General features: G+C 31.7%; 1 protein-coding gene across 1 annotated transcript in view; it reads left to right on the forward strand.

Annotated features, from left to right (window-relative positions):
- Positions 1 to 13596: 13596 nt before the first annotated feature.
- Positions 13597 to 25321, forward strand: part of LOC148167651 (serine/threonine-protein kinase pelle-like) — a 152347-nt gene continuing 140622 nt past the window's right edge. Inside the window, exon 1 of the mRNA XM_088047862.1 lies at positions 13597 to 13746. The gene's annotated coding sequence lies outside the window, so the exon portion shown is untranslated. The remainder of the gene's footprint in view (positions 13747 to 25321) is intronic.

Below are 25321 nucleotides of genomic sequence, written 5' to 3' on the forward strand. Positions count from 1 at the left end.
CCCTTGGTCCGAGCAAATCGCTTGTCGCTTTCAACTGGAACAATTGCTTCGATGGTACTAGTCACTTGTCTTCGCTGAACACTTACCATATCATGTTGCGGCGACTCTTCATCGAATTCATCAACAGGCAGGGTTTTGCACTTTTAGCAGCTTGGTTACTGTCCGTCAAACATATCCACCCATGTTAGAAGAATCCAAGTGGCATAGTCGTTCATGGTGGTCAACAACACCGTCCAGAACGTTCTGCAATCGTTCTGCAAGAGGCTACGATAGGATGTCAATGAAAGTCCCTTTCATATTTGCATCTTTTGACGGTTCAATGAGAAAGAACAGGTTCAACATTTAAAGTAACAGTGCGTGTTGAAGTACTGCATCATTTTCACTGTGTTGCTTTCAGTCTTGTTCGTCTTTTTTTCACTCGTCATTAATGTTGCAATGGCCTGAAGTTAATTGTTCGTTTAAAGAATTATCCCATAGAAAGAGTCGACCGACGATATTTTGTTAGAAATATCATGTGTGCAATTTTCATTGGAACGTAGGTATAGATGATGTTCATTGTTATTTAGTTTCATTTTTTCTTGCACTACTTCTTTGCCTCGTGATTCTTTCTTAGTGAGAAATCGTCTTGATACCGTGCAAGCACATTTTCCATATTATAATAGTCGTCCTAGATCGTTATGTAGTTCGCAAGGTTTGTTGAAGCAACAAATACAACTTGCAACATCATGCACCATATTCGGTTCGAAAGCACGAATCTGAAATATCAGATGTAAACAGTATTTTCCTACAATTTGCAATGACCTTAGAAAATGTAACTCACTATCATGCGTTTTTGGTGATACAAAACCGCGTAGTTGTAGGTAAATGCATGTATCTGATTTCTATATTACTTATACGTCTTGGTATCATTAGTTGGTTTCCTATTCAAAGTTTCATTTGCCAATCTTTCGAAATGGAATATTAATGGTACTGTACGGCCAATTTGGACTTGAAGAAACTTTCTTGATAACACCTTTTATCATGGTGGTGTGCAGAATTGTACCTACATTTGTCGATTCGACCTTGTTTCTACAAATCATAATTGAAACATACGAATTTATTAGTCGCATAACCACTAAATACCATAAAACTCCGTTTTGACATGGGTAAACTTGTCTTTGTCGTTGGTCTTGTAGGTGCTGGGCCACTCAACGATACAGCATTCTTCGTTACTTTTGCATACCAACTTTACCGACATTCACTTGTGAATTAAGTGATTTAAACACTCATGTAGGTACAAGCCAATGCGCACAAATGGCACATAGCTCAATTCTGCACCAGTATTTTTTGATAGCAGCACTACGTCCTAGATTTCATACGTATTGTGAACCAATTTTGGCTTCTTCACTACGGCAGTTCACATATTGGAGCTTCGAGCTTAATCTACTTAGGATTAATGACATTATTAAACAAAACAAAAATTTTAAAACTATCTTGTACCATACATTTTATAGACGCAGTAAAGCAGTTTGCTGAAAAAGGCTGAAATCATCTAATTCTGTCTCCATCATAATTGAAATAACTGTTTTAACGTAAATGCAATCATAAATGAGTCAAATCGCTTCACTGCATACGTGTCACTGAATTTCCAATTCCAATAAACCAGTGACATTTCTAAAGAAGTCGTGAATTCTAGTTGCACCTCATAGCGAACCATTCTGCAATCATTTTTCTGGTGAGAACCAACTTTCAACAAGTTTTTTTACTCACATTTTCTTGTGCCTACGAATTTTTTGCACCAAAACGCTGCCTGATGCATTGTGATTAGTTTCCAATTTCAAAAGATCATGAAAAATCGTTCTGCGCAAGTTTAAATCAATGATTTTCATCATCATGCTCAAAAGTAAACATAACCTCAAATGAGAAATATTACAAATGTCAAGAACGTCACAGACGTCAGCGATTATTGACAGACCGAACGCAGGGATGTCCAAAATTGGGCGTGGGAAATTATTTTTTTCATAGCCGACTATGATTTTGCATCTTTTGGAAATGTTGAGGGTATTTTTTCTCTTTTTCTCGGCAACTTGACTAGCTAGACGATTGAGTTTTGGTACACTCGGATAAATATTGATGTTCTATAAAATGACATAAATCTTAACTAATTAAAATTTAGAATAAGACAAGTAAAATTAACATTTTTAAGACAAGGATGACGCTGGTAATGTCACATCATCCTTACCTATTCAAGAAATTATATTTTAAATTTTGGAAAAATCCGTTCATAAATAACAAAGATATTGGGCCCGAAAGTCTTAGATGGGCCACCCTGTATATTTTTATAATGTTGTATACTCATAATAAATAATAAAAGAAGTCATTTGTTTTATTTGAATTTTTGTAAATTTTGGTCTACATGGCTGATTTGTTGACGACAATAAGTCGTCACAGGAAGTTATTTAATTACGTCTATACGACGTTATCATATGACGTCATATGGATGTGACATATTCAGGTCAAAAGTATCGTCATAATGATGTAGTCACTGACTATTTGTTCAATCTTCGATGAACAATAGTATAATTTTTCAATAAATTAAATTTTTGTGAAAGTCAATTGTTAATGTTAATTTGTTTTTTCTCTGAAATAAGTCAATGTAAAATATTCTATTACGACATTTCCTGTTACGAAGTTCAATCACTCAATAAAATTGCAAGTTATCAAGAATCAAAGGCGTCAACAGGAAAAGAATCAGCAAATTCTCCAAAGCCGTCAGCGACAACCAAACAATCAAACCGTCAGCAATTATCAATAAAGTCTGTTTTATTATTAAAAAACCACCAACACCGCACTCTCCCACCACTTTACAACCGGCAACATCGTGGATAGTGACTTTTTGGTGATAAAATCAAATAGGTTAACTGCCTAGTTGACAATTTGATAACACAAAACGGCCTTTCAGGCTGTGCCGAGTCTTTTCACTATTAAATCCTTTGATTTGCAATCTAACAGGCTGTAAAAGAAACGTTTTTAACGGAAACACTGCCTAATTTTCAGAAATGTCAAAAATTTGACAACTTTTTTCTCACCAAAAATCTCCCTAGGCAACGTTGCCGGTTGTAATGCGGGAGAAGATTGCGGTGTTGGTGGTTTTAAAAAAAAAAACGGACTTTAGAACATTTGCTTTTAGCGTTAGGTTCATCAACTTTTATAGTCACTGGTTAGTTATTAATTATTATTATGTATATAATTGTGAAAATTTAGAAAAATAGACAGTATTAATAATCTAGTCGTTACGCTGTCACTCTGCCCCACCACCTACTCATTCCCCATCTGAACACTATTTATTGACGTTGTTAACTGGGTTATTAAAATTCCCCAAACTGTATGTATTCGCAAAAAATTGATGCGCGTGAATTTATTGAAATCAAGTGACAAAACAAAATTTTCACCAAAACCAAACAGTTTTATCAGAGTGTGTTTTGAAAAAATTATTTCCCCACCTTTTGAAGGTCCTGTAAGATAGACTGGAAAAACTAAAGATGTTTCCTCGCAATGTTCTTAAAAAATGTCGCTTATAAGTGTTATGTTAAAAAAAATGTAAGCATTTTCTGCCACTAGAATCCACAGCATTCTAATTTTTAACCACCTGCCAGTGTGAACATGTCAAGTTAGTTTTAAGCAAATACGAACTCACCTGATCTAGAAGTCTATGCAACTTTGGGTTAACATTAATTAACTATTCCATTTCAACAATAACTAAACCAACACTAGGCAATAATTCAACACTTTTCGTTGCTGCACTTGTTGCACAGAAAGAAATCGTGAAATTAGTAATTGGTTAAAACGTTCGTGCACGCACAATGAACAGAAAAACAGTTGACATTTCCACTGCCAACCGACACGCAGAATTCTCCAATACCCTAGAACGAAAGTGTCGGAGCAGGTGCAGTGCTCCAACGAGACAGTAGCAAACATCACAGCTAAAGCAATCGTAGAAGCAAATATGTATTTGAGGAGGTCTATTCTAATCCTATTCTTTCTAAAATAGGTACGTATAAACTTGCAAAATAATGTAAAACATTCCAGAAAAAGCGAATTAAAGAATTAATTCAATGCAATGCGTTTGCGCACTTCAGAAATTTTTTAGCTTTATACAGGTGTCCGGAAAGTGGCGCACCACCTTAAAAGGGGGTAATGGGGAGAATGCACATTTTTGAATTTTGATGAAAATCGATAGTTTTCATGTCGTATAATATGATGTTGCTAATAGAAAAATTGCAAAAAAATTGTTTATAATTTTGTAAGCGTTTTTAAAAGTCCGATTCGAGCGAGATTGGAAAACATACCTATCAGCGAGGTTAGCTTTGTGACGTCACATCTCAGCTTCGTTCTTAGCGGAGCCGTGCGTTTGTATTACTAGAATTCGATTGCCGTCTTTATAATTGAAAATGGGGTCAAAACAGTGGTGTTTTGTGCCAGATGTAAAAGTGCTAGTATTAATGCACCCGAAAAAATATTTATAACAGTTCCTTAAGACAATAAGAAGAAAAAAAATGCTATTCGGCCGCGAGATGTTCGATGTCTGATGTTTCTATAAAGTGTAATATTTTAAATTTATTGAAATTAATTATGTTATTACCCATGATACATGCAGGTATTACATTTTTTGATTGATTTTATCTCTAGTCCACATGCTACATACACTGACTTTATTTATTACAGTGCATTATACAAACTTATAAACAATGAATATTTTGCTAAAACTGAAGACTTTTATTATATCCGAAACAACTGCCAATTGTACCTTTTCTCAAAGACTTGAAGTGTTGGGGGTTTTAATAAAACAATCCTTTGGTCTAACGAAAAAACTATTCGAAGAAATTTCTTTACCAATTTTGTTGCGACTTTTATTCGATAGAGTAGTCTATCTAGTATGTCCCCGGATTGAATTTGCAAAAGGAAAAAAAACTTTATTTTTAATTTTACGCATAAATCACGGAATAAATAGTTTTTGCTTAAATTAAAACTTATCAGAATGTGTTACTAAAATCGTAAAAACCAAAAACTAACAAAGAACTTTTTTATTTTTAATTATGCAACAAATGCCAAAAGAATAAAATTTTTTCCTTAATTTAAACCAATATTTGATTAACCCAACCTCTTTCAGCACATAGTTCAATAATTCTAACTCGTAATTCGATTGTTTCGAATTTTATCGGATGCAACTGCATTTATTATCCGAGTTTTAAATACTTACCCATTATTGAGTAAATTTTCGTTTAATCTTTAATGCACTATTTGATATTTTGAATTCACAGCCTACTACTAAGTACTTACGATTAGAAAAGTCAATAAATAAAAATATGAAAAAATTTATTTTAAGAGTACAAACTAATAATTTTGAAATTTTAATTGCAGATTTGCCTGTTTTGAATTAAGCAAAAATGTTATTCCGTTGTCATTTTTTTGTAAAATGTAAAATAACTTTTTTTTTCTCTCTTGTGAACTCAATCCGGGGACATACTGTATAGTGGATTGTATAGAAATTAAAAATTAAAAAAAAAAACAGCAAAAGCTTTGGATCACTTATTGTTATTAATTTGGTCTGATTATAAAAAATCCAATACAGTAAACCACCTATTTAATTTCTACCAAATTATTGAATTATAAATTTTCTTGCGAATACGGAGAGCGTATTCTTCATAATAATTATTTCCGAATATAGAAAATAATAGATAGTTATTATTTCGTAGGTACATAAATAAAATTCAATCAAATCAGAATAGATCAAAATGTAAAAACCATATTTTTCTACAAAGATGTTAAGAGAGAGAAAGAAATAATAAATCTGACTGTGTATTCGTAGAAATTATCGTTAAATGCGGTAAATGCGATAAATGCGCCCGCCGGCCGAGAATGATGCAAAGCAAAAATGTGAATAAACGTTTGAAAGTATACTGGTTGACTAAGAAACATCAACATAATAATTATAATTGTATTTCTCTTGGATAATAAAAATCCAACCATTCATTGTAAACTGACATATCAAGTTAAAGAAAGATGTAGTTACCGCGACACTTTCACCGCAAAGTTAGGATTTCTTGATAAAAAATCCCATATCATTCGCACATCTACGTGTCTCAAATTTTGTGTGTCGGCTTTTTGAAATCCCGTTTTCATTGTGTATAAATTCTTTAGCAAAAACAACCATAAATTGCAACGCTGGTGTTAAACAAATGTTCTGCATACGGAATTCCATCAGTAGGCGGAGCGCGTAGCTGAGATGTGACGTCAAACCAATGAAAAAGTGTTTCAGCTCCCGCCTGAATATTTAAATTTCTTTAGCCAATTTCGGCAAAACCGTCATGTATTTTTCAAAAATTTTTGCACCACTGCGTTATTTGAACAATGTTCTACAAAATTTGGTACAAAAACATATAGGTTACATTTTTTGCATTCTCCCTATTGGGTGGCCCCCCAGAGTACCAAAAAAAATGTTAAAAAAAATCCACGTTTTTTGTTTTCGCAGTAGAACCAAAAGAAAATTAGGAAAATGGCAACATTGCTGAACTGTTCCCCCAATAATTTAAATTTCTTGTATTTAAAGCCATAGTAACGTTGCTGTTGTATTGTTGGCGTTAGTCAGGTTGGTTCATGAACGAGTAATGTAACTATGGTTTCATGTAAACGATGCCACACTGATCGAGATTGTTGAATCCAAAATCTTATTAACTGTTTTCAGGCATTTTTTACAAGGTTTTTCCGATTTTTTTTTGCACCATGCTTTTCCGCAAAATGTCCTTTAGGTAACAAATTTATTTGAACTTAAAATTATTGCACAGAAATCGTTTATTTTCGCATTAAACTATTACTCTTCAATCTATCATAACTCGAAAAATTGAAGACATTGATTTTTTTTAACAATTTTCCGGGGATCTATGGCATTGTTCAGTATCAGTATCACGGTGGTGTGCGACTTTCCGGACACTTGTATATTAATTTTTTTCTACTTTGAGCTAAGGGTCTACGCTACGCATATACCCGTATATGGCTTACGATTTTTCGTTTTTGAAGCGCATTTTGGACTTTGAAAAATCGCTCGACCTCTGTATGTATGCGTCTCAGGTAGAGCTATGGAGGTGACATCTTCGAATTTTGAAAAAGTGAAAAATTTGACTTTAATTAATTAAAAACTGAAATTCCCATTTTTCGTTTTTAAGGAATATGAAGCAACCTAGGAAGTTAAAAAAAATACCAACATGTGGAGAATTAAAACCTCTATGGAGGTGACATTTTTGTTTTTGTCATTATGCTATAATTTTGAAGTTATTAATAAAAAAACAAATCAAAAATAGGCAACCAACAGTACAACTAACGCAAATCATCTTATGCAAATCTCATGATTTACGACCGCTCACTAGGGGGTCACTGAGGTTCCGCCCAATTGTAATAAACTGCTATCGGGTAAAAGCAGGTAAAGACCCAACTGGTCGCTCTCGGCAACAAATATCGAAGGTACTTGTAGCTAGTGTATTGAGAAATAATATTTTATTATCTCTGATACAGGGTCCGGCAACATTTGTGGTCACCCCCAAAATTGTCTTATAGAGGTAAAATTTTAAAAATTTACATACGCTAATGGATAATCGAAGAAGCTCTAGAAGATGACGCAAAAACTTGTTCTTTATCACCGATAGTTTTGGCGTCGCGACGCCTTAAAAGTGTAATTTTTATCTATTTGTGAGGGTTTTTGGAACCATTCAATATATATATATATATATTTTAATATAAATGTGTTAAAAATATTTAAGTAATTAAGGCAGTAAACCTTCATATTAATCCTGACATTGTAAATAATTCTTTAGCGATGGTAGGGAGCAAAGGTATCTTCAACTGCGACAACGCAATTTTACGCCACTGATTTAAAATCGGGCCCTAAGTTCTTATTTTTCAATGTAAATAATTAACTATTTCTATTTAGTATCCAAAAAGTGCAACAATCAACGTTAATCAAAATTGAAGTGACTTGTAAAAAATTGATGTAGTTTGCCACTGTCCGTCATAGTTTTGAAAACTAACTTGTTAAAACAGCAATTTATGCTCAGTTACATTAAATTTAAGATGAAGCTGGTCACAGTTATGTTAAAAAAACAATTCGCGAGTATTTACGCAAAAATTCAAACATCGCTAAAAATTACTCTTCTAACGCATCGCAAATTTTTGCTTTAGATTGTTAAGCTTGATAAAGCGAATGCAAAATTGCAAATATTTATTTTTGAAACTAAAAACGATTTTGAGGGTGATTATTACTGTTGCCGGACTCGGTATAATTCACTGTTTTTCACACAAAATTTTGTTATTTACGCATTAATTTTACATTTCGTATTTTCCAGTTTTAAATTAGAAGACCTTTTTTCCGCAATTATAAAATGTGTATTATTGGGAACATTTTCTATTTCAAAAACTTTATCCGATAATTCTGACTTAAAACCGCTAATTACATTTTTACTTTCGGAACTATTCCTAATATTTTTCATCACCGTTTTTTAATAAAATTGTTGGCTCAAATCTTGGTGTTGATAAAAATTATCAAAAACACAATTTATTCCCAAACACCAAATTTTGTCAAAAACTGCTGACGTGCAAGTTTGATAAAAGCAACTGACCAACTTTAATCGACAAAACTCTTGAAATTTAAAAAAGTAGGTACATTGATTTACAGGTCGAGCACAGTCAAAAACACAAGTATCCAAAGATTGAAAGAATTTAAATATTTTTTCAAGATATTTATTTATAGGTTTTCGAAATACATTTTTTATTGCTTTTAAAATTCGTATAATTAAACTACTAAGATGGCCCCTTGAGAACACAGCTACTTTTTAAGGAAAACACCCCGATTTTCAAGGGTTAACAGAAAAGCAGAAAAATCGTGAAAAGACTCCCGTTTTTAAGGTATATTTTAAAATTAACATTTTTTAAAGAATTTGTCCGGTTTTTCGAACTCTTTTTTAAAAAAATCAAAATTTTAAGAAGTATATCCTGTTTTATCAAACGTGAATACGGTTTCGTACAAACAAATTTCCCTTTTAAAAACATTTAAAATTAGGAATTTTACCTTGTTTTCAAAGATTTTACCCTGTTTTGAATTTTGTACTAGTAGGCCCCCCCAGAACACAACACATTTTTAATGCTTTTAGCCTGGTTTTCAAACTAACTTGAAAAGTTAAAGTTTTTAAAGAATTCGACCGGTTTTTCGAAGTCACCCTTTTTTTTAAAAGTCAACATTTTAAGGAAAATACACCGTTTTTTCAAACAAGAATACGGTTTGGTCCAAACAAATTTCCTTTCAAAAACACTTAAAATTCGTTTTTTTACCCTGTTTTTCTGTTGGGCTACTTCAGAACAAAAATGAATACGGTTTTGGCCTGGTTTTCAAAGTAGCTTTTAAAAAGTTAAATTTTTTAAAGAAATTGCCCGGTTTTTCGAAATACTTTGTTTTTTAAGCAGTTTAGTCCTATTTTAACAGTCTTCTTAATTAAAAGATAAAATTTGCCTTTTTTGCTCAGTTTTTCTATGGAGCCACTTCAGCACACATATGAATATGGTTTCGGCCAAGAAAAGTTACAATTTAAATATACTTAAAATTCGTCTTTTGTCCTGTTTTCAAAGATTTTACCCTGTTTTGAATTTTGTACTAGTAGGCCCTCTCAGAACACTTTGTTTTTAATGCTTTTAGTCTGGTTTTCAAAAGTTTTTAAAAAGATAAAATTTTTAAAGAATTCGCCCGGTTTTTCGAAGTCACCCTTTTTAAAAAAGTCAAAATTTTAAGAAATATATCTTGTTTTATCAAACGTGAATACGGTTTCGGCCAAGAAAAGTTACCATTTAAAAATACTTAAAATTCGTCTTTTTACCCTGTTTTTTCTGTTGGGCTACTTCAGAACAAAAATGAATACGGTTTCGTTCAAACAAATTTCGGACAAAATCTCCATGAGCGAAGCGAATTTCCCTTTCAAAAACACTCAAAATTAGAGATTTTACCTTTTCAAGTATATTTTTCAGACTTTCCCTTGTTTTTAAAAAAGTTAAAAGTTGAAGGTACTTATTTTTTATTCAAACATACATTTTTTTAAGTTAATACACTATATGTTGAAACAATAAGTAGTTAAATATATGATATATTCTAACTCAGATTATTATGCCTAGTTTTCTTAGTCATTTTCCTATTTTCTATGCATTTTTTTCAACAAAAACCCGTATTTCTAGCATCAAAAACATCAAAAAACAACATTGAACTTTAATCGATAAAACTCTAGAAATTTAAAAAAGTACATTGATTTACAAGTCGAGCCCAGTCAAAAACACAAGTATCCAAAAATTGAAAGAATTTAAATATTTTTTCAAGGTATTTATTTATAGGTTTTGGGTTTTACAGTCTTTTCTTGAAATGAAAATTATGGTGTTAGCTTCGACATATTTGAAAGCTAATTGTCTTATTGGTAACCTATAAAATCCACCGGTAGCAGGTAAGATTAGAGACGAGGATTATTGTGTAAAATTCGTACAATTAAAGACACAAGTGGATTCAGATTTTTTTAAAAATAGTTTTTTTGCATAATAACATTAAACGCCAATTTTGCTTTTCCTGAGTGGTTCTGGCTTAAAAAATATTAATTAGGGAAGTATTTTTATTGATTAGTGGGATGTATTATTATGAAGAGTTAACTTTTAAATCACAGAAAACAACAGAGTCTAAAAGGTCCAAAAACTCATGTGTCAGGTAAAAGGTTTGGTTAAAAAAAATTAAATGCGTTTTTCTCAAATAAAAATATTAAAATAATAAGTAATTTTAAAATTTCCCCGGCGACCAGTGAGGAAAAATTTTGGATCACATTTACGAAAATTACATTTTTCAATTAAAAAAACATTCTTCCATTACGTACTATGGGAACTGGAAATTTGGGGATTTTATACATACATTTTCCATTAATTGAAAAAAAATTACACCCGTAAAATTTTTGTCTACTAGAACCAGAAATTTCACAAGCTCAAAACGCAGAGAAACTCAAATCCGGATATTTTAACTCATCTTTGGTCCAACACGAATTTATTGTTCCAACCGCTGGGTTTCTTAGGAAATGTGCAGGTCAAGCGACCGTTTCCATAAAGTTTATGATCCGCTCATTACCAAATCCTCGGTAATCCCTTTTGGCAGCTGTCAATCAAAGGTGTTGTTAAAGTTGCATACTTTTCAAACACGAAATTTTCGGGCAGGCTCGTAGACCCTTAACAATACTTTTATTCTGAAACGTGTTTGCGTTTCAGAATAAAAAAAGTTATTTTTATTATAGCACGCAAAACAATAACTTTTTTTGGTTATGTTGGCTATGTTATTATGCCGACACTCGAACGTTGAATCAAAATCTCAATGCCAACCATCCATAAGGGTGAAAATCGTCTGTAAAATTAGCATATTTTCTACTACAGTTTAGTAATGAACCAGGCAGATGAGTTTGCCTTGTTTCGGAGTTTGTTTCGAACGTTTTCCTGATTTCGAAATATTATGTCCCTCGAAAAGGTTTTAATAGAGAAATAATTAATAATGTATGATCTAATACACTTTATATTTCAAGTAAAGAATGTTGCGTTAACAATGTGTACCATCACAATTTTATTTTTAAAATTACACTGTACACAAATTCAAATTAATTTTGAATGTGTTATGTAATCCAACAAAGTACTTACCCAAACAACATCCTTACCTCAAAAACTTCACATCCTTTTGTTATGTCAATTTTTAACATAAGTAGTTAAAAAAAAAGTAGAAAAGAGATTCTTTTTTTTAGTTTACTTATGATTTTAATGTATGTATGGTTATCAAAATTTAAAATACAAAACTTATATTAAATCATAACTTGTTTAGCCGCCAACTTTGATACAATTTTTTTTAATCTTTACTACAAAATTCGATCTTTTTACACTATTTTTAAATTGATTGTAATTTGACAATGTAGACTTTTATTTTGAAAACAAAAAAGTTTAAAACTTACAAAATCATAAACAGTATACTTCATTTTAAAATTAAATTTAAAAATTGTTGGTGACTTGCGGTTAACGGCATATGTTTTCTAAAATGGTGGGCTACCTATAGAACATAACAGTTTTTTGGCTCTTTAAACTTTGTTACGCGGTGTTATAATCGATAATAAATTTAAATAAATTAAATTTAAATATTAATTCATCTTGTCATTTCTTGTGCTTCAACGCATACGCTGGTATTTAATAAAATCAATTCCACCTAATTTAGAAACGGATATTTGGGTACTTTCGAATAACACAAAATATTACAGGTAGGTAAAAAATATGTTCTAGAGCAACAATTTTTTTTTATAGTCGATATAAAGCATTTACGCTAGCTTTTGACAACGCAAAGTTGTCACTTTGTCGCACTAGCGCGATAAAATTGCTTTCTGCACTGTCTTAAATCTCATTAAATACACCAACTATTACGCGTGAAATTTGAAATTTTAAGTTTTACGAAGTAGTTGGCCTTTGATTTGTGTGTTTTTTGTAATGAAATGATAATCGAAGCACGGATAATCGAACGATCACCCTTGCACGGATAATCCGCGTCCGGATAATCAAGGTTTTACTGTCTTGCCATTGGCTGTGGTCTAATGAGAAGTCCTATTGAAAATGATAAAATGTTGTGCTCTCAAATTTTAAACTTCATTTACATTAGATTGAAAATAAAACTGATATATTTTTAACACAGTTTTGTTGCTAAAAATTACAATTGTTAGGCGTCGCGATGACAAACAAATCGTGATAAAAAACAATTTTTTCGAGATAAAATTTAAAATATAAATATTTAGTCAAAATTTCCAGTTCGCTGTATAGATATTTCCGACGATGGTTTATTAATGTCTAAATTAACAACAAATTTATTTTCAAAAATTAAACTTTAATGTGCGTCATTAACGTTCAATTAAAATAAAGTCAATAGAAATGTCAAACGTATAATCTCGATCTAAATGCAAATACGAATCCACCTTCTTCCACGCGAATTTTGACATTTTAAAGTTGACAACATTTCTACCGAAGCTCTGAATCCTCTTTAGATGTAGGAGACTGCAAGTAATGTGACAGTTATGTTATATTACTTTGACAGCGTGACAGCTAGCTTGGCAGTAAATTTTGATGGTCGAGGAAATTAGAAGTTTGAGTCTGATTGGTAGTATAATTCCACTTTTATATGGAGAAAAAATATAATCTTGATTGCTTAGCAACAAGAAAGGGTTTATTTGTATTTTGTGAATATTTTTATCATTCCAAGTAAAAAAGTGTTTGTTTTATTGCTAGAGAAAAATGAAAAACATTCAACTTAATTTTTAAAGGCAATCAAAAACTGTGTTTAATTTTTGGTAGTGTATGCCGAAATCATTGTTTAATCAGTTATCAGTTTTTCAGTCGTGAAACGCCATCTGTTTGTGCTTGTGCTTTCAAACATTTCACAGCCTTGTTGGAGCAGTGCACCGACGCCTGAAACAACTTTCTGTTTGGGGAATTGTGAGTGTAGGTTGGCAAGAGAAAATCAGCTGTTCAATTCCCTAACATTGTGCGTCGCATGTGGCGTTGTTAGCACGTGTTGCGTTGGCCGGTAATTGATTTGTGCTAATAAAATGGAATAATTTAGTGTTGTGAAACCGTGTCGGATAACTTTTGAATGCCAGCCAAATGCGGAAATCAATACCGATGACCAGGGTGAGTGTTTCAATGAAAAATTAATTTACATTAATATTAATGTCAACACACCCGCTACATTACTCTTTCGGGTTAGCTATTGAACAACGTGAACGAAAAATTAACTCTTTACCGCATGATTTTTTATTTTCAGTTAAAAAATTATTCCACAGAAAAATTAATACAAAAAACAATGGTTAACCGAAACAATAAGACAAGAATTTATAAAAATTATAGTTTATGACAAATTTGTGACAGCATGCAATAAATAGTTATTTGTTTCACTAGGCTAGAAAATGGTCATTTGGAAATGCAAGGAAAGTATTGAAATCCGAGCCCGGACGGCGAGGATTTCAATTTTCGGTAACCCAATTTCCGAGTATTTCCAAAACATTTTCTAGCCGTGTCAAACACGAAATTTTGTGCGCCGACAATTATTAATAGTTATTTATTTTGACTTTGGTTTGAATTTGAAACGTCATTTTCTCATTTAGGGGAATTCTTCAGCTGGGAAATTGGTTGGTAGCACTCCATACAAATCCATCCAAATCGGCACACAAATTGACACAATTGACATTTATACAGCGCTGCCAACTAAAATAAAACTAACTATTTGAAATGTCATGTTTGACTGCCTAGACATTCAAAAGGTGATTTTTTTTGCCACAAATGAGTATCACAAATCTCATGAAAAATGACGGAAGCGCACAATAGTTATTTGTTTCACTAGGCTAGAAAATGGTCTTTTGGAAATGCAAGGAAAGTATTGAAATCCGAGCCCGGACGGCGAGGATTTCAATTTCCGAGCATTTCCAAAACATTTTCTAGCCGTGTCAAACACGAAATTTTGTGCGCCGACAATTATTAATAGTTATTTATTTTGACTTTTGGTTTCAATTTGAAACGTCACTCCCTCATTTAGGGGAATTTCATCAGTTGGGAAATAGGTTAGTAGCACCCCATTCAAATCAAACGATTGCAGATTAATGTAAATTCAAAGGTGTTTCAGCAAATTTTTTTGGAATCTCCACTTAATTAATTTACCTTTATTATTTTCGATGGTCATTGGCCTCCAAATCTGCACACAAATTGACACTATTGACATTTATGCAGCGATGCCAACTTGTGAAATAAAACCAACTATTCGAAATGTCACGTTTGATTGCCTAGACATTCAAAAGGTGGTTTTCTTGCCGCAAATGAGTATCACAAATGCCATGAAAAATGACGGAGGCGCACAAAAAATATTATCTGTGTGAAATTTCAGGAAACAATTTCGATCTTTTTTTAAACACAATGGAACATTTTATTAATTAAGGGTTAATAAGTTATAAGTACGTAAACTGTTAGTAGAGAAATACACAAATAATAGTATTGTTATTGTACACCGTAAATTACACAGGTCGACAAATTTTTTTTCTGGATTTCTGTTTTAATGCATAGATTCTGGTGCTAGAAATCGAAAAGCACTAAAATTCTCAATCTTAGCTTCTTAAGTTTGCTTTGTGTGTGTTACGTCGATAGATAATTTTGAAAATTTTTATTGATTTTACGAGCAGAACGTGGTAGTACATTGATCAAAACGGTAGAAAATTGCATATTACAGAGTAGTGAGTGTTTACTTGTCTATCATTATAATAAAAACCGTTTTTGGATATAACTGAATTAGAAAATGGGGTCAAGATAGTGTAAATATGATATTGATACATTCTGTTTAATTTGCGATGAATTTATTAAAGTATAAAGCAAACAAATTTTTTTGGCAACAAATTTAAAGCATTGTGAAGCTTAAGAAGACTATTTTAACTTCCTAATCCGAAATCACCTTGGGTACCTCATTTTGCCTATGTTGACTTTAAAAATACTTTAGAACATATTAATATTTTTGTAACTTGAATATTCAATAACTGACATAAATTTTTATACGGAAAAATTAGCAAAATAAATCCCAATTTATCTTAATTCTCATATAAGCAAAAGAAAATCACAAAATAATTATTTTTGGACTCCGAAGTTCAGCAAAAAACTGTGATTGTATCGAGCGTTTGAAAAAAACGGATCAGGTCACTTATGAAATTTTTCGTAGCGTATGTCGCATGGTTTATGTTGAAATGGCACTTGATATTACTAATGCTAGTCCTTACCTCACTTTATCCTAGACTCAAAAAATTAATTAATCGCAATTTATGAGAAAGTTGTTTTTGATGTGAGACCACAAGTCAGAGAGGCTGAAGTCGTAGGCCAAGGATTTGCAGTATTTCAGCCACGAATTCTAACCTCAAAAAATTCTCAATAGGGTCAATATTCCTTGTGTACAATCAGGAGTTGCTCTGTCCTGCTAAACGTAACTCTGTTGCAGTTTGTCGTGGAATTTCTCCGTGGACCTTCACTCACATTTATTAGTTGTCACTAATGTCATTCTCAAATAGCTTAGATTAATGACATACTTCCACGCTGACAAAAGCATGTCGAAGGTAACTGTGATCCGTTTTTTATTTGAACGCACGATACTTTATAATAAATTTATGAAAATTCAATCAAGTTTCTTAAAAATTCGAAAAATTGCTCTGGTTTTTTACAAAAAGCAAACACTGATCAAAAAAAAATTTTTTTTTTGCTGGTAACGTGGAAGAAACCAGACAAATTTGACATTCAGAAGCAAGACCCAAAATCGTGTCGACCGGTGTTATTAATTACTGCTGATTAAATAAGGTGTGAAGGACGCTAAAATAACACTGTTCTTTTTCGAAAAGAAAATGTTTTTTCTTATTTAGAGAAGAATCTTTTTTTTTTGTTTTGCTTAAAAATGCCATGTCTCCATTTAAGTTAGTTTTAATGAAAGATTTTGTCATTACTATTTAAAATAATGTGGTTTATACATTTTTATTTTCTTATACATACAGTCGACTCCGCTTATAACGAACTTAAAGGGACCAGATAAAATAGTTCGTTATATCGGATGTTCGTTACAGGCAACATTATTTGCAAATACGTTATCTGTAGAAATGCATTTATTAAGTTTAATACTTATATCGTTATACATTATATATAACAATGTGTCAACAAAAAATATAGTATCAAAAACAAGTATTCTTGAGCAAAAAAAATACATATGTACCGAGGTACTACAATGTCAATATTTAAAGAATACAATTATTTCTCAAAATAGTCGGTGATTTTTTTTTGCCTCGGGGAATGCTTCTAAAACTTTGAGGGCGGCTTTCGGGCCATTCTCATTACATTTTCTAAGAAAATTCTTCATTTCCTCATCCTTCCTATCTGTAAAATGAGTCATACTCACCCTCGTCCTATGAATTCTCTCCACAAAGGCCTGATTTTGCCGCGCAAGATCAAAAGAAATTCTGTAATGAAAGACACGATTTCAAGATAGGTAAACAATGAATAGCTTAAAAAATAATTTCAAGTTTATGAAGGAGTGAAATACATAACCAAGAATTTTGCCGTTTTTTTCGGGATTGTAAGCGCAGGGGGAGTAATATATTGGGACGCTTAGCTTCGTTTTACACATTTATTTAACTTCTTAACCTACTTACATTATTGCGTGTATTCTCGTGTCGATCTGGCCCTTAGTCTTCTGGGCACCTCAGCCACCAACCACCAACTCCGACACCCACCACAAATTGACTACCTTATCACCAAACTCCGTTGGTCAAAAAACCGATGAACCCCCGCAAATCCTATTGCTGAATTGCATGGTCTGATCGTACGACAGTTCATTGATTTCATTGACCTTACATTGTGTCTATTAAGTGGTTTTAGTGTACGGGGTGCCCATATATTTCAGGATTTTAAGTTATTTGCTTACAATTACTGTCATATACTGTTTATAGTAAACCCAGTTGACATATACCTAGTAAACATTTTATGCCTTAAGTCAAACCACCCTTAGAAATAAAACTGGGTGTTGTAAATTGCAAGTAGGTGTATATTAGGGGGTATATGAATAAATGTGCAATGTATTTTAAATGGGACTTCCGGTCGGTGAATGTAATGTGGATTTATGTAAGATCTTTTATATCAATCCAACTTCTCTCCCTCTTTTTTCCTTCGGTTAGCCATTGTACATAAAGTTTATTATTTTTACGTCGAAGAACTTTTTCAATCAAATAAACATCCGGATATTTTGTTTTTTGCAATTCGTAGTTATAAAATCCTACTTTAATCGGTCTTTCGTCTTTATCTTCCAGTAAATATGTTGGAGGGGATGTATTTTGAACTTTTGTAACGTTAAAAATTTCCGTTGACCAATTAGGTGTATATCCTTTTTCAAATAAAAATTTTTCTTTGCTTACTCTCACAAAATCACCTGGTATAAACTTTACTTTCGTTGTTCTATCGCGTGCAGTAGGAAGCGGTAGATATACGTTTTTTATCTTGAGGGATGCGGTTTTATCGTTAACTATATCAAGTGGTTTCATTTTACTTGTACTATGAACTGATTGATTATATTCGTTCGTTAAATCCTGTATTTTATTAATCCATTTCTGAGTCGCATTTAATGTAAAATATTTATATAATTTAGATTTAATTGTTCTTATTACTCGTTCAGCCATCGCAGCTTTGGTTATGCTGTATGTACTATACATATTAATGTGATGTTTTTCATTAAATTTTTAAAATGAATATTGTAATATTCGGTCCCCTTATCACATAAAAGATTGCGCGGAATACGATGTTGATTATTATTTAAAATAGATTTCATTGCTTTCGCGACTTCATCCCCTTTTTTACTTTTTAAAGGTTTGGTCCATAAAAATTTCGAAAACGAATTTATTACTATTAAAATATATTTATAACCTGCATTAAAACGTGATAAGTTTTGCATGTCGGCTAAATCACTCTGCCATAGATCGTCCAAAAATTTAACGATTGTTTTGCGTCGTTTAAATTTCTTTCTAGAAGGTTTAAAAATCTCATCAACAACTTCTTTACATCGCCAACGGAGACGTTGCGTCGATGGTTTACCATGATGATAATTATTTATTTTTGCTCTGATGGAGGTCCATACGGGACTCGACACAAACAACCTACTGATATATATCCCGGGGAACATTTACTTAAATCCGTATTTAATGGTTTAATGGTCACTACCCCTTTTTCTTCGAGTTCTTCATAAGAATCTCTAATCGTTGATGATGATGATGATGATGCTGGATTTATTCTTCTTCTGTTTGACCATGAGACGGGATTGTTAACTGATTCGGAATTTGTTTTTACTAGTTTTTCCTCTTCTTCGTTATTTTCAGGTTGACGCACATTAATCACTTTAATCTCGTCAATGTGATGAAATTTATTCTCAAGTTTAGCTATTCTAATTGATAACTCTTCATTGTTATTCATCAGTTGTCTCCATTTATCTTCAATTTTCACTTGAACTTTTGTATTTAATTGCGATATTACAAGATCATTATCTTTTTCACTTTTTAGCAAGTTTTCTATATGGTTCGAGATATTTTCCTTTTGGTAATTAGTTTATTTAAATTCTTTTAAATTTCCATAAGCTTTCCAATCATTTTACTAATTTCCGCGATGTTGATACGCACTTTTTTCAATAAATCATTAAAAAGCAAATTCCAAGTTTTATCCCCTTTTTTTAAATATACATTTAATTCAGAAATTGCTTTCACCAGGCTCGTGTGATGTGTAAAGAAATACTTTTTATTCACTAAATCCAATGGTTCGATGGGATCACTCACGTTACAAATTCGTTTATTTTTAAAATCACAATTTCCTTCGGTATTTTCAAAAAATGGTAAAGCACTTGACATCAGCATAGATTTTGCAGAACTCAATGAATTATTGCTACTCATCGATGACAAATTGATTTTCCTTCCGAATAAATCAATAGGCATAGTTGCTCTTTTCTTCTTCTAATAGGGATAATTTATAACTGACTAATTCTTGTGTTACATTATAATTTTATATTCTCTGAGCAGGTTTTCGATTGATGCAATTTCATTAGAATGCGATGAATTTCCTGCAAGTCTGCTAGCATGTAACAATTCTAGACGTAATATAATTTCGTTTATATCGTTACAAAATACGAACTCTTTTCTCATGTTAGTGAATAATCTATAACCTCCTTTTGTGTTACTACTACTGCTAATACTACTAGAATGTAGTGATGTTGATCTAGTTTTATATGTGGCTGACGAAAATTTTGTGAATTTTTCCAAAAGAGCTTTTATGAAATTATATTTAGATGAATTTGATTTTTTTAATTCTTGAGTAGGATCGTAATTTCGTCTATGCTGATTGGTAATATTTAATATTTCGATATAGTTTTTGTAATCGTTATCTGTAATTTTATTATAATCGCTACTCTTTGAAGGATTAATATAAAAAAGTAACGTATATAACCCCGGAGTGGCTTTAAATGTTTTTTGTCCAATCTCAATATTACCGCTATCTTCTCTGACATTAAACGGTAACTTCCCCATTTTAAATTGATTAGAATTAGGATCATATGTTGGACCATAAATTTTATCGTTTACATCGTTTATTACTTCATTGAATGCGTTTCTTGTCTCACTAGGATATGATAATAACTGATTTTTGGATTTTTCAAATTTGTTAATTTTTCCTAAGGAGATATTATCAGAATTATCATTAGAAGCATCTTCATACATTGTTTGTTCTTCTTCTTCTTCTATTAGATTCTTCTAATATTTTCTTTATATATTTTTTTTCGTCTTTTAGGGCAGCATTTAAATATTTTGGATGTTGAAATGATGTTTATAATTTTTTCATAGGTGTCGATGTATTAATTCCGGGCAGTGGGGGCGGTGGTTTTGGGGGTAGTGCTCTTGATAACGGAGAAGCAATTTTGTTTGAAATTTCTTGAATTGGTTCGATAACCGGATTAAAGAGTTTTTTTAATGATTGATCTTCCATATTTATTCTATATTTTATTGCTTTATATTTTTTTCGAATGTCAGAAGCAGTTTTCAAAATTTTTCTTGTTAATTCTTTATTTATTTTATCAATTATCTCTACCATGATAACGATGAATACAAGTTGATGCATGCAAGTTACTAAATCTATATTTGAAACAATGATCTATTTATAATTTATTTCATAGGTATGTATATAGAAAATTACCTACCTACATATTTTATTTTAATATATTATTATTATTATTATCATTGCTAATATTTGATATGATTCCGTCAAAATCTTTTCTATAGCGTCCTGAATTTAATTCGTCTTTTTTCGATATCAACAAGAATCCGTATTTATTATTCCAGCAATCTCTACAAATTTTACAGAATTCCTCAAAACTCATATCGGTACTACCAACATGATCATCATATATATGTTTTAAATTTGTAATGTCTTGTTTAAGAAGAATAAGTAGATTTGCATTATCACGAATTAAATGTTTCGGAATTCGTGTATGTTTGAATTAAATAAAAACTGCTAATAGATTTATGCCTTCCCATACTGAAATACTCTCGAATTTGATCTTGTTTGCATGTAGCAATATCATCAAATATGAATACACTATTGTTTTTCGCACTATTCGGATGGATAATATTTTCATTGTCTTCATACTTATAATAACCCATTCCTTTAATTTTTGATAGAACGCTCTCCAAGAATTTATATTTTGGTTGATACAATGATTTAGAGAAAATGTAGATATTTTCATATTTCAACCCGTTCGGATGACATAGTAGCGATAATTAAATATTTGTTTTACCCGAACCGGACGGACCGCAAATTATACATCGATTACTATTCGGAACTAATTCATTATGAACACGTATTTTTTTCGCTATATTGCCCCCGATAATATCATTATTTCCAACAGGTAATTTCAGATTATGCTTTGTCACTTTCATTTTTCATACTAACCTAAAATGATTACGACAATAATATTTATTTGCATATCAATTTTAAATTTAGTCATTTCAATGTTAGTTGTCAAACGAAGAGGTTCTGGATTAGTGAATCATCTAATCAATAAACTTCCTATTGAGTTACATCTAGCCGGATATAACTATGTATGTATAATCAGTTCATTTTGAATAAATAATAATAATATTCTTAAAAACGTTAGTGTGGTCCAGGTACAAAACTTAAACAAAGACTCAAAAATAACGATCCGGGAGTGGACGAATTAGATACCGCTTGCAAGTTCCATGATATAGCATACAGTCGTCATTCAAATCTAGACGATAGACATAAAGCTGACAGGATATTAGAAGATAAGGCGTGGAAACGAGTAAAATCAAAGGACGCAAGTTTCAGAGAAAAAACAAACGCTTGGGTTGTAACTAATATTATGAAAGTTAAAAGAAAACTTTGAATGGGGATATCGAAAAAAAAGAAGAAAGGAAGTAGAAAACGAAAAGGTCAAAAAAAGAAAAAAAAATTTTGTTTTCGTAAAGCAATTTTGGGATCATTAAATCCGAATTACTCTAATGATATTAAATCGATAATAAATGAGAGCAAGATTGCAATAAAAAATGCTGGAGGACGAAAGCGTATTAAAATTCCTCGTGTTATACCAATCAAAAATGGAGGATTTCTACCATTTTTACCGTTACTATTTGGAGGACTTTCGGCATTGGGAGCATTAAGTGGTGTGCTGCGGGTATCTCAAAAGCATGATGTATGCATGTATGAATGATGCAAAAAATGCTAAACAAAAACTTGATGAAGCAAAACGTCATAACCAAACGATGGAAGCAATAGCAATTGGAGGAAAGAATAATAAAGGAGGAAGTGGAATGTTTTTAAAAAAAAATAATAAAGGAGGATATGGATTGTATCTGAGAAAATTTCCAAAAAATTACCAATAAAATTACCTCGAAGACCACTCACAAATATCGATCTAATTCGATACGTTAAGAGATTAAAAATTAAGAATTTTCGAGGAATTTTTATGAAAGATGAAATATTATCACTACTACGACATCCGAAAAAATACGAATCAGCAATAATTAATTTAGATAATAAAAAAGGACCTGGCACTCATTGGGTTTGTTACAAAAAACGTAACCAACGAGTAGATTATTTTGATAGCTTCGGAAATTTGTTACCACCGAAGGAATTAATTAACTATTTAAAAAAATGTAAAATCTACTATAATAACGATAGATTTCAAAATCTTGCGTATAATTGCGGTCATTTGTGTTTAGCATTTTTATATAATGATAATGATAATGAAAATAAAAATTGATATAAAATACACGTTTTTAATATTCCCTATTTAGTCATGTATAAAACATTCTCATTGAAAGGTGCAAAAAGTACTCTCTCTGAAACTTATAATCCTCCTATAGAATTAGATCCCAATTTAAATTATTCACTTGCGCTAATAGGATTTTACGGAACTAATAATATTCCGAATATCGAACCCGGTACAAATAAATTTTATTATTCCGGAATATTAAATAAACATCTATTTACACGAACACAAGCGGAAAGGAAAGCGAATAAGGGTAATGAAGAAGAAGAAGAAGAAGATGAAGTGATACCAGAAGCTGATATTTCTGATTCGAATGAAAAAGTGATAACTATTCCCAAAGGTGCATACGAAATTGAAGCGATAGAAGCATACATTCAAGATTATTTGTGTGGTAGATTAGCGAGCGATAAATTAAAGCGTGATACGTTCTCACTAAAACCTAACGGAAATACATTAAAGTGTGAAATCATATCAGCATACGACATTAATTTTACTCCTACGGACAGTATCGGAAAATTATTGGGATGTTCCAATAGAAAATTAATTGCGAATAAATTACATGAAAGTGATCTTCCCGTAAACATCATTAAAGTTCATACGATTCGAATCGAATGCAATTTAACTAAAGGTTCTTATTATCAAAATAAAGAATCGCATACCGTTTATGAAACAGCATTATCAGTCAGTCCAGCCGAACAGTTATTTATTGAACCGATAAATCCTATATATTTACCGATAATTGAAAATTCAACCATTACCCATTTAAGCGTTCAAATAGTCGATCAAGAGAATAGATTGATTGATTTCAACGATCAAATAATCAATATTCGACTTTCATTAAAAGGAATACCAAAAGAAAAATGGGATTAGTATTTAATCGAAATAATCGAAATTTGAATTCAGTCTTTACTCAAAGATTGCTCCTGACACATCGCAGCATTGAAATTTTAAAATCATTGGGATATCATGTCCTTCTCAACGGCTACAGCAAGAATGTTATTGGATCCGGTAGTGAAAATCTTCGATCAACCTCTAGTGGACGATTCAATAATGAGAGCAGAACATCATACATATAATCCGGAAACCAAATCATTCGATTATAGTGATGAAATTCATATTGTAATTTCGCAAAAGGACATCTGGATCGACTTGACAGATTCGTATTTGGAGATAGCTGGAAAATTTGAAATCATTGATCCTACTGGAGCGGGTGTAACTGCTAGCGGTGAAGTCAAATTAACTAACAATTTTGGATGTTATTTGTTCGAATCGTGCAGTTACAAGTTAAATAATAAGGAAGTAGATATGGTGAGAGATGTCGGAACTGTCTCTACAGTTAAGACATTACTATCAATACCGAAAGAAGAAACAACAGAATTAGAAACAGCTGGATGGATTAAAAATGATAACGAAACCGCAAAAACATATTCAACAACAGATAAAACTTTTCAAATAAGAATTCCTCTCCCGCATATATACAATCTTCCGTATGATCGTAAAGGAGCGCTATGTGGTGAACATAAATTTCGATTAATACGATCTCTTAATGACACGAATTGTTATATCACTAACGGAAATAGATCAGGACAAATCGTTATCGATAAGATTGTATTAAAAGCAAAGCATGTCTATCCCAACGACGAACTGAAACTACAAATTTTAAATGACATTAAAAAAGATAGAGCAATTCCAATTGCATATCGAAAGTGGGAAATACATGAAAGATCCGCTGTCGGAATAACTGATAACGATTCCTGGCGTGTTAAAACAACTACTAATTTAGAAAAACCACGATACGTTATCGTTTTCTTTCAAAATAATAAAAGAAATAAAAAAACCGAAGACGTTACAAAATTTGATCCCGTCTCTATTCGAAATATCACATTGCGGTTGAATAGCAAAACATATCCCTACGAGCCATGGCATATGGATTTTAGTAAAAATAACTACTTTGATGTCTATCAATCGTACATCGATTTTTATAAGGAATTTCATAATGAAGAAAAAGCCCGACCCATTTTGGATTACGCTGATTTTAAATCAAGACCACTATTCGTTTTCAATTGTAATAAACAAGCTGAACCTATTCTTTCATCGATGATTGATTTAAGCTTAACATTTGATACTCATATTCCATTCTCTCCAAATACTAGAGTATTTTGCCTTATCGTTCACGATAAAATCTACCAATACCATCCGCTAACAGGTGAAATACATCCGTTATACTAATTTAGAATATATACAATAATCAGTTAGTATATATTTAGTTGTTATATGAATAGTAATGTGTGTATGTGTGTGTCCGTCCGCAATGTTCAAACAATTTTGTTGTGAAGAAGCAAAAAAATTTTCTATACGTAACATCGAAAATAATGCGTA

This window comes from Gnatocerus cornutus, chromosome 10, assembly GCF_029298725.1.
Source record: "Gnatocerus cornutus isolate USDA-ARS CGAHR chromosome 10, icGnaCorn1.1, whole genome shotgun sequence".
Classification (NCBI taxonomy): domain Eukaryota; kingdom Metazoa; phylum Arthropoda; class Insecta; order Coleoptera; family Tenebrionidae; genus Gnatocerus; species Gnatocerus cornutus.